Genomic DNA, 13,339 nt, shown 5'->3' with positions numbered 1-13,339 from the left:
CACTGACATCCACCCACATCACGCTGGCAAGCAAGCCAGCCTCCCGTGGGGATGGCAAACATCTCTATCCCCGACAGGGTCTGGTTTCTGCAGGTGATCCGACTGTGCCAAGATCCCACGAATGACACGGGAGAGGTTTGTGCAGTTGGTTGGACGTCTACTTTGCCCCTACAGAGGAGTTTTGGCAAGAAGTCGACTGACTTCTGCCATTGACTTGGGGGATCAGCCAGACAATAATGATCAATACGGGTTGAATAGAGGGTTGGAGCACTGGGCTCATCTGTGCTAAGGAGGGGATGGGAAAAGCGTTCCACAGCGAATCTTGGCGCTGGGGATGGGTACCATCTCCACATGTTCCTTGACATTTGGGGAGAAGACAGAGAGCGTAGGTCAGGCAATGGGAAGCAAACTTCAGCTGGAAGTCTATCAGGAACCCCAACCCCGCACATGCGCTTTGGTCAGCCTGGCCGTTGGGTTTTCCCCACGAACTCCTGCATCTCCACGCTTCAATGCCCGTGGCCAGGTTGGTCTAACTAATGGGACCTCTCAAGATTCATTTTCACATCCAGAATAGGCGAGAATCTCAAACCCGTCAACAGTGAGCGGGAGCACGTGTACACACACGCACGTGTATGTTGCGGGAAGTCAGGGACCCCGAACGGAGGGACCGGCTGGAGCCGCGGCAGAGGCACGTAAACTGTGAAGACTTCATTTTAATATGGACTTTCTTCGGTTCCCAAATAATGCTTTTATAATTTCTTACGCCTGTCTTTACTTTAATCTCTTAATCCTGTTATCTCCGTAAGCTGAGGATGTACCTCACCTCAGGACCCCTGTGACAATTGTGTTAACTCTACAAATTGATGGTAAAACACGTGTGTTTGAACAATATGAGATCAGCGCACCTTGAGAAAGAATAGAAGAACAGCGACTTTTAGGGAACAGGGGAAGACAACCATAAGGTCTGACTGCCTGCGAGGTCGGGCAAAAAGAGCCATATTTTTCTTCTTGCAGAGAGCCTATGAAGGACGTGCAAGTAGGCAAGATGTCGTTAAGACAACCTAAGTGTCCGTCAGCCGGGAAATGGATTAACAAGAATGTGGCATATGGACACCATGGAATGCCATTTGGCCGTAGAAAAGAACGAAATCCTCTCGTCTGCAGCAACAGAGGCGGAGCTATAGGTCACGATGGAACACCAAATGAGCCGGGCACAGAAAGACAGAGAGGGCAGGTTCTTACCCCAATCCTGGGAGCTCAAAAAGTTCACCTTGTGGAGGTAGAGAGTAGAACGATAGACACCAGAGGCTGGAGAGGGTGTGTGGGTGACTGCGGTGAAGAGAGGTTGGTGAAATGGGTACGAGCATGCGTTTAGATGGAGGGAATACGTTCTAAGAATGTTCTAGGGCAGAGTAGGGCGACTAGGGGTAACAACGACGTATTAGTGCGTGTTTCCGAAGAGCTCCTGGAAGACAGCACCTGAGATGCTCTCAACAGGTAGAGATCAGAGGCTGGAGAGGGTGTGTGGGTGACTGCGGTGAAGCGAGGTTGGTGAATTGGGTACCAGCATGCGTTTAGATGGAGGGAATACGTTCTAAGAATGTTCTAGGGCAGAGTAGGGCGACTAGGGGTAACAACGACGTATTAGTGCGTGTTTCCGAAGAGCTCCTGGAAGACAGCACCTGAGATGCTCCCAACAGGTAGAGACGACAGACACCCACGGGATGGATGCCCTACATCCCCTCAGTGGCCCATCGATCACTACGCAGTCTACACGTGTTACCACACGTCACAGGAATCCCATCGATATCATGTCCGCATGAAGAAGAACATAGTCATGCTGCCAGAGTGACTGTCGCAGCTCGGCCTCCCTGGAGCTATGGCCCGTGGTCTCGGCTCCTCAAGTTCCGCTGCCATTTCTACCGAAGCCGGTGACACCCGTGGAGCCCAATCACGGATCCCGCGCTCAGGGTCTGGCACGCCTCGGAAAAGCCAGTGCGCTTGCTGGCATGAGTGGCTCTGGCGGGTGGCCCAACCATTAGGCGCAGATCCCCCGCAGCCGAGAGAGAAGTGGCCCGTCAGCCACCGGGCTTGGCTTGGCGGAAGCCGCTCTGCTCGAGAGTCCTGGCCCATTCGGTGGCCAGCCGAGAGTGCGAGGGTGGCGGTGGTGGTGGCGGGTCACCTGGCGGCCATGGGAGGAGAAAGCCTGACCTGGCCAGTGGGCTTTGCCGCTGAGAAAGAGTGGGAGCGAGGCGAGCACGTGACAAGGAAGAGCTGTGAAGCTGATGTTGCGAAGGTGGCGCCAGCGAGGCCAAAAGGACGGACGGGTGGAGGCAGGCGGGGAGCGTTGGGGCGCACGTGGAGGCCGCGGGAGGTTGTGGCTGGGGCGCGGGAGAAGCGAGCGAGCGAGCCTGTTGGCCAAAAGGGGAGGTGTGAAGGGGCCTGGCAGCTGGCAGGCAGAGCCAAAGAAGGAAGGCTTCCCTGACCGGGAATCGAACCCGGGCCGCGGCGGTGAGAGCGCCGAATCCTAACCACTAGAACACCAGGGAGAGACCGCTTCGGGGCCCGGCTTGCGCCTCCTGGCCCCGGGCGCCTCCGGCCCCCAGCACTACCTTGGCGCTACCTTGGCGCTACCTTGGCGCCTGTCCCCTGCTTCGGGTTAAAACAAACACCCGCAACCAGCCCCCGCGACGCCGGCGGCAACCGGCCTGCCCTCACGAGCAGCTCTGCCCTGTTCGCAGCACACCCTCCAAACACCGCGCGCCTCCTTCCCGGGCGCACAGGCACGCAGCCACAGGCCAAGCTGCCACACGAGCTCCGCGCCCGGGACCTCCGCAAAAGGTCGGCCCGCTGCGTTGGCCGGGAATCGAACCCGGGTCAACTGCTTGGAAGGCAGCTATGCTCACCACTATACCACCAACGCCGCACGGCGCGGGCAGCCCCGCCACGCCGGCCCGGGGCTCCCACCAGCGCGCCGCCGACGCCCGGGGCAGCCCGGCCCCGACGCCCGGTCCGTCCGCCCGCCCGCCCGCCCGCCCGCCCGCCCGCAGCTCCGCGCTGCCACGGCCCCGCCGAAGGCCGCCCGGCGCCCCACCGGTGCAAGGCGAGCGCGGCTGCCCCGTTCCGCCCGCCTGCCTCTGGGGGCGCTCTCGCTCCCTCGCCGCCCGGGGCCGCCAGAGCCCTTCCCCACCAGGTGCCCGGCGGGGACACGGCCGGCGCCGACAGGGTCCTCGCTCCTCCGCCTCCCACCGGGCGCCGGGCCCTGTGCGTCGCAGAAAGCCTCTTCCGACACCCACTTTGGGCCGGCAGCTCGTCGGGCGCCGTGGTGGGCCAGAGGAGGCCGCCCGCCTGCGGCGACCAAGCCGCGGGCGAGAAGAAAAGGCAGGAGGCCAAGGGGGCCCAGGAGGCCAAGGGGCCGGGCAGGCCAGGCCCGAGATGGCGCACTGCCACTAGCTGGAGGGCGGAGGAAGGAGAAGGAGGGCCCACAGGCTGGGTCCGAGGCGGCGGCCCAAAAAGGACGGCTGCCTCCCCGTCGGGGAATCGAACCCCGGTCTCCCGCGTGACAGGCGGGGATACTCACCACTATACTAACGAGGACGACGGCGACCGTCGCCGGGACGCCAGACCCCACTGCGACCGCGGACGCCTAGCCCTGCCTTGATCCCCTCCCCCGACCGCAGGGGCCCGGTGCGTGCTCGCCCTCCACCCGCCACCCGCCACCCGCCACCCGCCACCCGCCACCCGTCACCCGCCACCCGCCACCCGCCACCCATCACCCGCCACCCGCCCCCCGCCACCATTGGCGCGACCTACCCCGACACCCAACAAAGCACCCTGCGATCCCGCTGGGACCCGGAGCCGGACCCGGACCCCGACAGGTACCGGAGCGGCGTGGAACCTCCCCGTGCGCCCTGCCTGCTGTCTCCAACGCGGGGATCGCGCCGGGGCAGGAAGAGGCGCGGGCGAAACAGTCAGGCCGCTGCTCCTAGGACGCGGTGGGCGCAGCGCCCTGCGGGGTTCGGCGAGCCCAGGCGCGGGGGCTGGGGCGTGCGGCGGCGGCGGCCGGCCCGACGCGGACCGTTTGGGTCCGGGGTGGGGACGCGGGGGCGTCCACGTCAACGCCGGCCGGCTCCGTTCACCTGGCGCCCGCTCCGCCCGCGCGGTCCGTCGGTTGCGCACCGAACCCAGACAGGCGCCGGCCAACGGCGCAGGCGTTCGCGCCGGGTCCCAGCCATGCGAGCGGCGACGCGCCCCGGCGCGCCGTCAGGATGGCCGAGCGGTCTAAGGCGCTGCGTTCAGGTCGCAGTCTCCCCTGGAGGCGTGGGTTCGAATCCCACTCCTGACAAGCCGACCTTTTGGCCCGCCCGCCGGAGGGCAACGCCCATGGCAACCCTGGAGCACCTTTGGCCGGTTCCTGCCTTGAGCCCTTGCCCGCTCTCCAAACTCCAGCCCCCTTGAAGCAAGCCTCCAAAACGCCGCCGCTTCTCAGGCACGTCCGTTCTTCCTGCCCACCCGCCGCCTGTCGCAGAAACAGCCCAGGACCATGCGCCAGCGCCCGCGACCCTCTACCAATTGCCCTTCGGACGGACGCCCTCCCCGCCACCTCGCACGCCCTCTTCCCTGGCCCCACACACAGCGAGCGACCGCGACCACCTTCCACGCTCTTCCCTGCCTATCTCCTCCGCCCGCCCAAACAGACACAGCCCAGATTCTTGCCCTATTCCTCCTTTTCCCTCCTTCCTCCCACCGGCCTCCGCCCACCGCCCACCGCCCACCGCCCACCGCCCACCGCCTCGAATCGCCGCTGCGCTGCCCAGAGGCGTCCTGGCCTGCACAGCCCGCCCGGTTTCACCCTCCAACTTCTGACCGCTGAACGGCAGCGAGCGACTCGCTCGTGGAGCCGCACACACTTCTCCCACCAGAGGCACGCCATCCAACATCCTGTCCTTTCCTCCGACCCCTCGGACCCCGGCCGCGCATTCCATTCTCCAGACGCCCTAGCCACGTCGCCGATCCCACCTCGCTACTTGTGCTCCCTTCCCGCTAACACCTGCCTGCCGGCCCACCTGCAGCCCGGACGCCTGCCGGCCACAGGCAGCGGGAACCCTGCACACAGCCTGGCAGGCGAGTCCAAACCCGGAAAGACAGCCAACGAGGAATCACGAGCGGAAGCCCTAGATCCCCGTCACGCGCCCACAAACGCCAGGCCCCGCCGGGACCAGCTCCGCGCCACACCGCATCCCCACGGGGGAAGCCGCGGCCTGGGCCGTCCCAGCCACACCCAGCGCGCCTTCTCCAGGGTCAGCCAGCTGCGGCTCTGCCGAAGCGCTCCTCCGCTCCTTTCTCGCGCTCCAGCCTCCCTACCAGCCCAAGTGCGAGCCGGTGGGGTGGGTCACAGCGCAGGAGCGAGGCGCCCACGGACTTGGTCTGCGTTTCTGAGCCCGCACGCCACGGCTGCGAGACCCGTTCCCCATCGCCGCCCCCGCTCGCTGACACACCCACCTCCCCACCCACCCGCAGGTGACACAAGTGAGAAGGCCGGCCCGGCGGTGAAGAAAAGAAAGAAAGAAAAAGGACCCTCGAAAGAAAGAAAGAAAGAAACAAACAAAGAAACAAACAAAAACAAAAACAAGAACTTTGGGTCTGTGCCGGGGATCCGCGCTCAGCAAGGCCCGCCACAGCTCACCTGCCCACACGGGCATTCGGGCGCGGGCCACGGCTGGTCCTTCCCCTGGAGACCCCGGCGGGCAGTCTCTCGGCCCTGGGCGGCAGAGAAAGCGCAAGATGGGCCGAGTCGGCCTCTCTCCCTCCGCTCTCCCTCCGCGCCCCGCCTCAGGTCCCTCGACGTGACGGGAGCCTCCCCTTCTGCCCGCCCCATCGGGCCAGCCTCTCGTGGCCGCTCCAATAGGACGGAGGCCCACGGCAGGCGGTGACCAGTGAACGGCCGCTGGTGGCGAGCTCCGCTGCACCAGCTTCCGTTGGCGTTTGCCATCGGTGCATGGGTGGTTCAGTGGTAGAATTCTCGCCTGCCACGCGGGAGGCCCGGGTTCGATTCCCGGCCCATGCAGCACACCCTCCCATTTTGGTGCTGCAGCAGCACCAAGGCGTAGCTGCGCTCGCCTCTGCCGCCTCCTTACACTCGGGGCGCGCGAGCGAGTCCGGCACCGGCTGCGCTCCCACGCGCGACGCCCCTCTGCCCTTTCTTCCGTGCCTCTCTCCACTGACTTACGGTTGAGCCTGTGCCCCCGCCCCCCCACCTTGGTAACAACAACCCCTCCAAACACGAGAGCGCGCCAGACACCAGCCCTGGGCAGCCTCCTGCTCCTGTTTCTCTTCATTGCCCTGCCACCGCCTCTGCCCGACGCATTTCACTTCAAGGAACACCGCCAGGCACCACGGGCTTGCAGCCACTCGCCCCACCTCTCCTCTTCACATTTCACCACCTCGACCTCTTTTCCTCTCTCTCTCTCTCCCCCTCGCTGGCTCCCCACATCCAGAAAATGATGCCATGGTTGCCCTTCCAGTAGGAAGGAAGTCGCGACTCCGGGGAGTAACTCATCACTTTCCCCTAGTTGGTCACACAGTCCTTAACGCGACCACACGAGTGTACGCGTGGCATGTGCACCGTCTATATTCATCGTGTTCCGGCTACTCCACACTCTCTCCCCTCATTCTGCCGGCACCACCACCGCCATGTCGCATCTCCCAACCTAACCCCAATCCACCACTTTAGTCGAGGATGCTGCCTTGTTTCTCTCCCTCGGACCTCTTTTCATCTCAGCCCCAGACACATGCCTGAGACGTGAATGTGCGTCCTGAAGACGGCTTATTTATGTCTCGGGTCCAGTTGCATTCCCTACCCTTTTGGGACGTGGGACGTGGCCTCCAGTCGCTCTGTCACGACGTCTCTCCCACCCTGGGCTGCTTGCCACCTCACCCCAGCCCCACTCCATACTCTGACCGCCCAGCCCAAGCAGCAGCCCAGTCTCGCCGGCGGGGGTGCCCTTTGACCACACAGACTTCCTTCCTGCCCAGGCCAACCCGCTGAAAAGGTACTGTTCCCACCAGCCTTCAGGCTCAGCCCTCCCTCCACCACCTTTGTCTCACCCCACCCGCCCTTTCACTCACACACACACACACACACACACACACACAGACACACACTCTCTCTCTCTCTCTGTCTGTCTCTCTCTCTCACTCTCTCAATCTCTCACCCTCTCTGTCTTTCTCTGTCTCTGTCTCTGTCTCTCTCTCTCTCTCTCTCTGTCTCTATCTCTCTGTCTCTCTCTCTCGCACAGTCAACTCTCCCTCTCGCCGTCAATGTCCCTCACTCAGACGACTCCTATCCCCCAGCCCTGGCCTCCTTCAGGCTCTTCAGACACACGCCAGCTCCGCCACCAGCTGGGATCCCTCCGACCGCATAGGCGGCCCGCGAGGTGCCCTGACGCCCCAGGCATCTGCACAACCTCCGTTTCACTGGACAGCCTCACTCCCAGACCTGGCCAGCCAGCCCTGTGCACCCCCTGGACACCCTGGACTCCTTCTTCCAGCTCCCAGCACGCGACATGCTTCTCTCCTTTCCTCGGTGTCAGCCCCTTGCCCCGGGCTGGGGTGGACGCCAGCCACGGGAACGGACACCTTCGTCCATCACTGTCACCCACTGACATCCACCCACATCACGCTGGCAAGCAAGCCAGCCTCCCGTGGGGATGGCAAACATCTCTATCCCCGACAGGGTCTGGTCTCTGCAGGTGATCCGACTGTGCCAAGATCCCACGAATGACACGGGAGAGGTTTGTGCAGTTGGTTGGACGTCTACTTTGCCCCTACAGAGGAGTTTTGGCAAGAAGTCGACTGACTTCTGCCATTGACTTGGGGGATCAGCCAGACAATAATGATCAATACGGGTTGAATAGAGGGTTGGAGCACTGGGCTCATCTGTGCTAAGGAGGGGATGGGAAAAGCGTTCCACAGCGAATCTTGGCGCTGGGGATGGGTACCATCTCCACATGTTCCTTGACATTTGGGGAGAAGACAGAGAGCGTAGGTCAGGCAATGGGAAGCAAACTTCAGCTGGAAGTCTATCAGGAACCCCAACCCCGCACATGCGCTTTGGTCAGCCTGGCCGTTGGGTTTTCCCCACGAACTCCTGCATCTCCACGCTTCAATGCCCGTGGCCAGGTTGGTCTAACTAATGGGACCTCTCAAGATTCATTTTCACATCCAGAATAGGCGAGAATCTCAAACCCGTCAACAGTGAGCGGGAGCACGTGTACACACACGCACGTGTATGTTGCGGGAAGTCAGGGACCCCGAACGGAGGGACCGGCTGGAGCCGCGGCAGAGGCACGTAAACTGTGAAGACTTCATTTTAATATGGACTTTCTTCGGTTCCCAAATAATGCTTTTATAATTTCTTACGCCTGTCTTTACTTTAATCTCTTAATCCTGTTATCTCCGTAAGCTGAGGATGTACCTCACCTCAGGACCCCTGTGACAATTGTGTTAACTCTACAAATTGATGGTAAAACACGTGTGTTTGAACAATATGAGATCAGCGCACCTTGAGAAAGAATAGAAGAACAGCGACTTTTAGGGAACAGGGGAAGACAACCATAAGGTCTGACTGCCTGCGAGGTCGGGCAAAAAGAGCCATATTTTTCTTCTTGCAGAGAGCCTATGAAGGACGTGCAAGTAGGCAAGATGTCGTTAAGACAACCTAAGTGTCCGTCAGCCGGGAAATGGATTAACAAGAATGTGGCATATGGACACCATGGAATGCCATTTGGCCGTAGAAAAGAACGAAATCCTCTCGTCTGCAGCAACAGAGGCGGAGCTATAGGTCACGATGGAACACCAAATGAGCCGGGCACAGAAAGACAGAGAGGGCAGGTTCTTACCCCAATCCTGGGAGCTCAAAAAGTTCACCTTGTGGAGGTAGAGAGTAGAACGATAGACACCAGAGGCTGGAGAGGGTGTGTGGGTGACTGCGGTGAAGAGAGGTTGGTGAAATGGGTACGAGCATGCGTTTAGATGGAGGGAATACGTTCTAAGAATGTTCTAGGGCAGAGTAGGGCGACTAGGGGTAACAACGACGTATTAGTGCGTGTTTCCGAAGAGCTCCTGGAAGACAGCACCTGAGATGCTCTCAACAGGTAGAGATCAGAGGCTGGAGAGGGTGTGTGGGTGACTGCGGTGAAGCGAGGTTGGTGAATTGGGTACCAGCATGCGTTTAGATGGAGGGAATACGTTCTAAGAATGTTCTAGGGCAGAGTAGGGCGACTAGGGGTAACAACGACGTATTAGTGCGTGTTTCCGAAGAGCTCCTGGAAGACAGCACCTGAGATGCTCCCAACAGGTAGAGACGACAGACACCCACGGGATGGATGCCCTACATCCCCTCAGTGGCTCATCGATCACTACGCAGTCTACACGTGTTACCACACGTCACAGGAATCCCATCGATATCATGTCCGCATGAAGAAGAACATAGTCATGCTGCCAGAGTGACTGTCGCAGCTCGGCCTCCCTGGAGCTATGGCCCGTGGTCTCGGCTCCTCAAGTTCCGCTGCCATTTCTACCGAAGCCGGTGACACCCGTGGAGCCCAATCACGGATCCCGCGCTCAGGGTCTGGCACGCCTCGGAAAAGCCAGTGCGCTTGCTGGCATGAGTGGCTCTGGCGGGTGGCCCAACCATTAGGCGCAGATCCCCCGCAGCCGAGAGAGAAGTGGCCCGTCAGCCACCGGGCTTGGCTTGGCGGAAGCCGCTCTGCTCGAGAGTCCTGGCCCATTCGGTGGCCAGCCGAGAGTGCGAGGGTGGCGGTGGTGGTGGCGGGTCACCTGGCGGCCATGGGAGGAGAAAGCCTGACCTGGCCAGTGGGCTTTGCCGCTGAGAAAGAGTGGGAGCGAGGCGAGCACGTGACAAGGAAGAGCTGTGAAGCTGATGTTGCGAAGGTGGCGCCAGCGAGGCCAAAAGGACGGATGGGTGGAGGCAGGCGGGGAGCGTTGGGGCGCACGTGGAGGCCGCGGGAGGTTGTGGCTGGGGCGCGGGAGAAGCGAGCGAGCGAGCCTGTTGGCCAAAAGGGGAGGTGTGAAGGGGCCTGGCAGCTGGCAGGCAGAGCCAAAGAAGGAAGGCTTCCCTGACCGGGAATCGAACCCGGGCCGCGGCGGTGAGAGCGCCGAATCCTAACCACTAGACCACCAGGGAGTGACGGCTTCGGGGCCCGGCTTGCGCCTCCTGGCCCCGGGCGCCTCCGGCTCCCAGCACTACCTTGGCGCTACCTTGGCGCTACCTTGGCGCCTGTCCCCTGCTTCGGGTTAAAACAAACACCCGCAACCAGCCCCCGCGACGCCGGCGGCAACCGGCCTGCCCTCACGAGCAGCTCTGCCCTGTTCGCAGCACACCCTCCAAACACCGCGCGCCTCCTTCCCGGGCGCACAGGCACGCAGCCACAGGCCAAGCTGCCACACGAGCTCCGCGCCCGGGACCTCCGCAAAAGGTCGGCCCGCTGCGTTGGCCGGGAATCGAACCCGGGTCAACTGCTTGGAAGGCAGCTATGCTCACCACTATACCACCAACGCCGCACGGCGCGGGCAGCCCCGCCACGCCGGCCCGGGGCTCCCACCAGCGCGCCGCCGACGCCCGGGGCAGCCCGGCCCCGACGCCCGGTCCGTCCGCCCGCCCGCCCGCCCGCCCGCCCGCAGCTCCGCGCTGCCACGGCCCCGCCGAAGGCCGCCCGGCGCCCCACCGGTGCAAGGCGAGCGCGGCTGCCCCGTTCCGCCCGCCTGCCTCTGGGGGAGCTCTCGCTCCCTCGCCGCCCGGGGCCGCCAGAGCCCTTCCCCACCAGGTGCCCGGCGGGGACACGGCCGGCGCCGACAGGGTCCTCGCTCCTCCGCCTCCCACCGGGCGCCGGGCCCTGTGCGTCGCAGAAAGCCTCTTCCGACACCCACTTTGGGCCGGCAGCTCGTCGGGCGCCGTGGGGGGCCAGAGGAGGCCGCCCGCCTGCGGCGACCAAGCCGCGGGCGAGAAGAAAAGGCAGGAGGCCAAGGGGGCCCAGGGGGCCCAGGGGGCCCAGGGGGCCAAGGGGCCAGGCAGGCCAGGCCCGAGATGGCGCACTGCCACTAGCTGGAGGGCGGAGGAAGGAGAAGGAGGGCCCACAGGCTGGGTCCGAGGCGGCGGCCCAAAAAGGACGGCTGCCTCCCCGTCGGGGAATCGAACCCCGGTCTCCCGCGTGACAGGCGGGGATACTCACCACTATACTAACGAGGACGACGGCGACCGTCGCCGGGACGCCAGACCCCACTGCGACCGCGGACGCCTAGCCCTGCCTTGATCCCCTCCCCCGACCGCAGGGGCCCGGTGCGTGCTCGCCCTCCACCCGCCACCCGCCACCCGCCACCCGCCACCCGTCACCCGCCACCCGCCACCCGCCACCCATCACCCGCCACCCGCCCCCCGCCACCATTGGCGCGACCTACCCCGACACCCAACAAAGCACCCTGCGATCCCGCTGGGACCCGGAGCCGGACCCGGACCCCGACAGGTACCGGAGCGGCGTGGAACCTCCCCGTGCGCCCTGCCTGCTGTCTCCAACGCGGGGATCGCGCCGGGGCAGGAAGAGGCGCGGGCGAAACAGTCAGGCCGCTGCTCCTAGGACGCGGTGGGCGCAGCGCCCTGCGGGGTTCGGCGAGCCCAGGCGCGGGGGCTGGGGCGTGCGGCGGCGGCGGCCGGCCCGACGCGGACCGTTTGGGTCCGGGGTGGGGACGCGGGGGCGTCCACGTCAACGCCGGCCGGCTCCGTTCACCTGGCGCCCGCTCCGCCCGCGCGGTCCGTCGGTTGCGCACCGAACCCAGACAGGCGCCGGCCAACGGCGCAGGCGTTCGCGCCGGGTCCCAGCCATGCGAGCGGCGACGCGCCCCGGCGCGCCGTCAGGATGGCCGAGCGGTCTAAGGCGCTGCGTTCAGGTCGCAGTCTCCCCTGGAGGCGTGGGTTCGAATCCCACTCCTGACAAGCCGACCTTTTGGCCCGCCCGCCGGAGGGCAACGCCCATGGCAACCCTGGAGCACCTTTGGCCGGTTCCTGCCTTGAGCCCTTGCCCGCTCTCCAAACTCCAGCCCCCTTGAAGCAAGCCTCCAAAACGCCGCCGCTTCTCAGGCACGTCCGTTCTTCCTGCCCACCCGCCGCCTGTCGCAGAAACAGCCCAGGACCATGCGCCAGCGCCCGCGACCCTCTACCAATTGCCCTTCGGACGGACGCCCTCCCCGCCACCTCGCACGCCCTCTTCCCTGGCCCCACACACAGCGAGCGACCGCGACCACCTTCCACGCTCTTCCCTGCCTATCTCCTCCGCCCGCCCAAACAGACACAGCCCAGATTCTTGCCCTATTCCTCCTTTTCCCTCCTTCCTCCCACCGGCCTCCGCCCACCGCCCACCGCCCACCGCCCACCGCCCACCGCCTCGAATCGCCGCTGCGCTGCCCAGAGGCGTCCTGGCCTGCACAGCCCGCCCGGTTTCACCCTCCAACTTCTGACCGCTGAACGGCAGCGAGCGACTCGCTCGTGGAGCCGCACACACTTCTCCCACCAGAGGCACGCCATCCAACATCCTGTCCTTTCCTCCGACCCCTCGGACCCCGGCCGCGCATTCCATTCTCCAGACGCCCTAGCCACGTCGCCGATCCCACCTCGCTACTTGTGCTCCCTTCCCGCTAACACCTGCCTGCCGGCCCACCTGCAGCCCGGACGCCTGCCGGCCACAGGCAGCGGGAACCCTGCACACAGCCTGGCAGGCGAGTCCAAACCCGGAAAGACAGCCAACGAGGAATCACGAGCGGAAGCCCTAGATCCCCGTCACGCGCCCACAAACGCCAGGCCCCGCCGGGACCAGCTCCGCGCCACACCGCATCCCCACGGGGGAAGCCGCGGCCTGGGCCGTCCCAGCCACACCCAGCGCGCCTTCTCCAGGGTCAGCCAGCTGCGGCTCTGCCGAAGCGCTCCTCCGCTCCTTTCTCGCGCTCCAGCCTCCCTACCAGCCCAAGTGCGAGCCGGTGGGGTGGGTCACAGCGCAGGAGCGAGGCGCCCACGGACTTGGTCTGCGTTTCTGAGCCCGCACGCCACGGCTGCGAGACCCGTTCCCCATCGCCGCCCCCGCTCGCTGACACACCCACCTCCCCACCCACCCGCAGGTGACACAAGTGAGAAGGCCGGCCCGGCGGTGAAGAAAAGAAAGAAAGAAAAAGGACCCTCGAAAGAAAGAAAGAAAGAAACAAACAAAGAAACAAACAAAAACAAAAACAAGAACTTTGGGTCTGTGCCGGGGATCCGCGCTCAGCAAGGCCC

The 13,339-nt window shown here is 64.1% G+C and overlaps 9 non-coding genes across 9 annotated transcripts; 3 read left to right on the top strand and 6 right to left on the bottom strand.

Annotated features, from left to right (window-relative positions):
• Positions 1–2,477: 2,477 nt before the first annotated feature.
• TRNAE-CUC (transfer RNA glutamic acid (anticodon CUC)) lies at positions 2,478–2,549 on the bottom strand. Its single transcript has one exon. It is a non-coding gene; the product is annotated as a tRNA-Glu (tRNA).
• A 302-nt stretch (positions 2,550–2,851) lies between these two features.
• On the bottom strand, positions 2,852–2,923 carry TRNAG-UCC (transfer RNA glycine (anticodon UCC)). The gene has a single exon. It is a non-coding gene; the product is annotated as a tRNA-Gly (tRNA).
• A 602-nt stretch (positions 2,924–3,525) lies between these two features.
• Positions 3,526–3,597, bottom strand: TRNAD-GUC (transfer RNA aspartic acid (anticodon GUC)). Its single transcript has one exon. It is a non-coding gene; the product is annotated as a tRNA-Asp (tRNA).
• A 665-nt stretch (positions 3,598–4,262) lies between these two features.
• Positions 4,263–4,345, top strand: TRNAL-CAG (transfer RNA leucine (anticodon CAG)). Its single transcript has one exon. It is a non-coding gene; the product is annotated as a tRNA-Leu (tRNA).
• A 1,651-nt stretch (positions 4,346–5,996) lies between these two features.
• Positions 5,997–6,067, top strand: TRNAG-GCC (transfer RNA glycine (anticodon GCC)). The gene has a single exon. It is a non-coding gene; the product is annotated as a tRNA-Gly (tRNA).
• A 4,068-nt stretch (positions 6,068–10,135) lies between these two features.
• Positions 10,136–10,207, bottom strand: TRNAE-CUC (transfer RNA glutamic acid (anticodon CUC)). The gene has a single exon. It is a non-coding gene; the product is annotated as a tRNA-Glu (tRNA).
• Positions 10,208–10,509: 302 nt separating this feature from the next.
• Positions 10,510–10,581, bottom strand: TRNAG-UCC (transfer RNA glycine (anticodon UCC)). Its single transcript has one exon. It is a non-coding gene; the product is annotated as a tRNA-Gly (tRNA).
• Positions 10,582–11,197: 616 nt separating this feature from the next.
• On the bottom strand, positions 11,198–11,269 carry TRNAD-GUC (transfer RNA aspartic acid (anticodon GUC)). The gene has a single exon. It is a non-coding gene; the product is annotated as a tRNA-Asp (tRNA).
• Positions 11,270–11,927: 658 nt separating this feature from the next.
• TRNAL-CAG (transfer RNA leucine (anticodon CAG)) lies at positions 11,928–12,010 on the top strand. Its single transcript has one exon. It is a non-coding gene; the product is annotated as a tRNA-Leu (tRNA).
• Positions 12,011–13,339: the final 1,329 nt, after the last annotated feature.

Source organism: Pongo pygmaeus, chromosome 1, assembly GCF_028885625.2.
Source record: "Pongo pygmaeus isolate AG05252 chromosome 1, NHGRI_mPonPyg2-v2.0_pri, whole genome shotgun sequence".
Taxonomy (NCBI): domain Eukaryota; kingdom Metazoa; phylum Chordata; class Mammalia; order Primates; family Hominidae; genus Pongo; species Pongo pygmaeus.
This window is presented reverse-complemented; position numbering and strand designations above follow the sequence as displayed.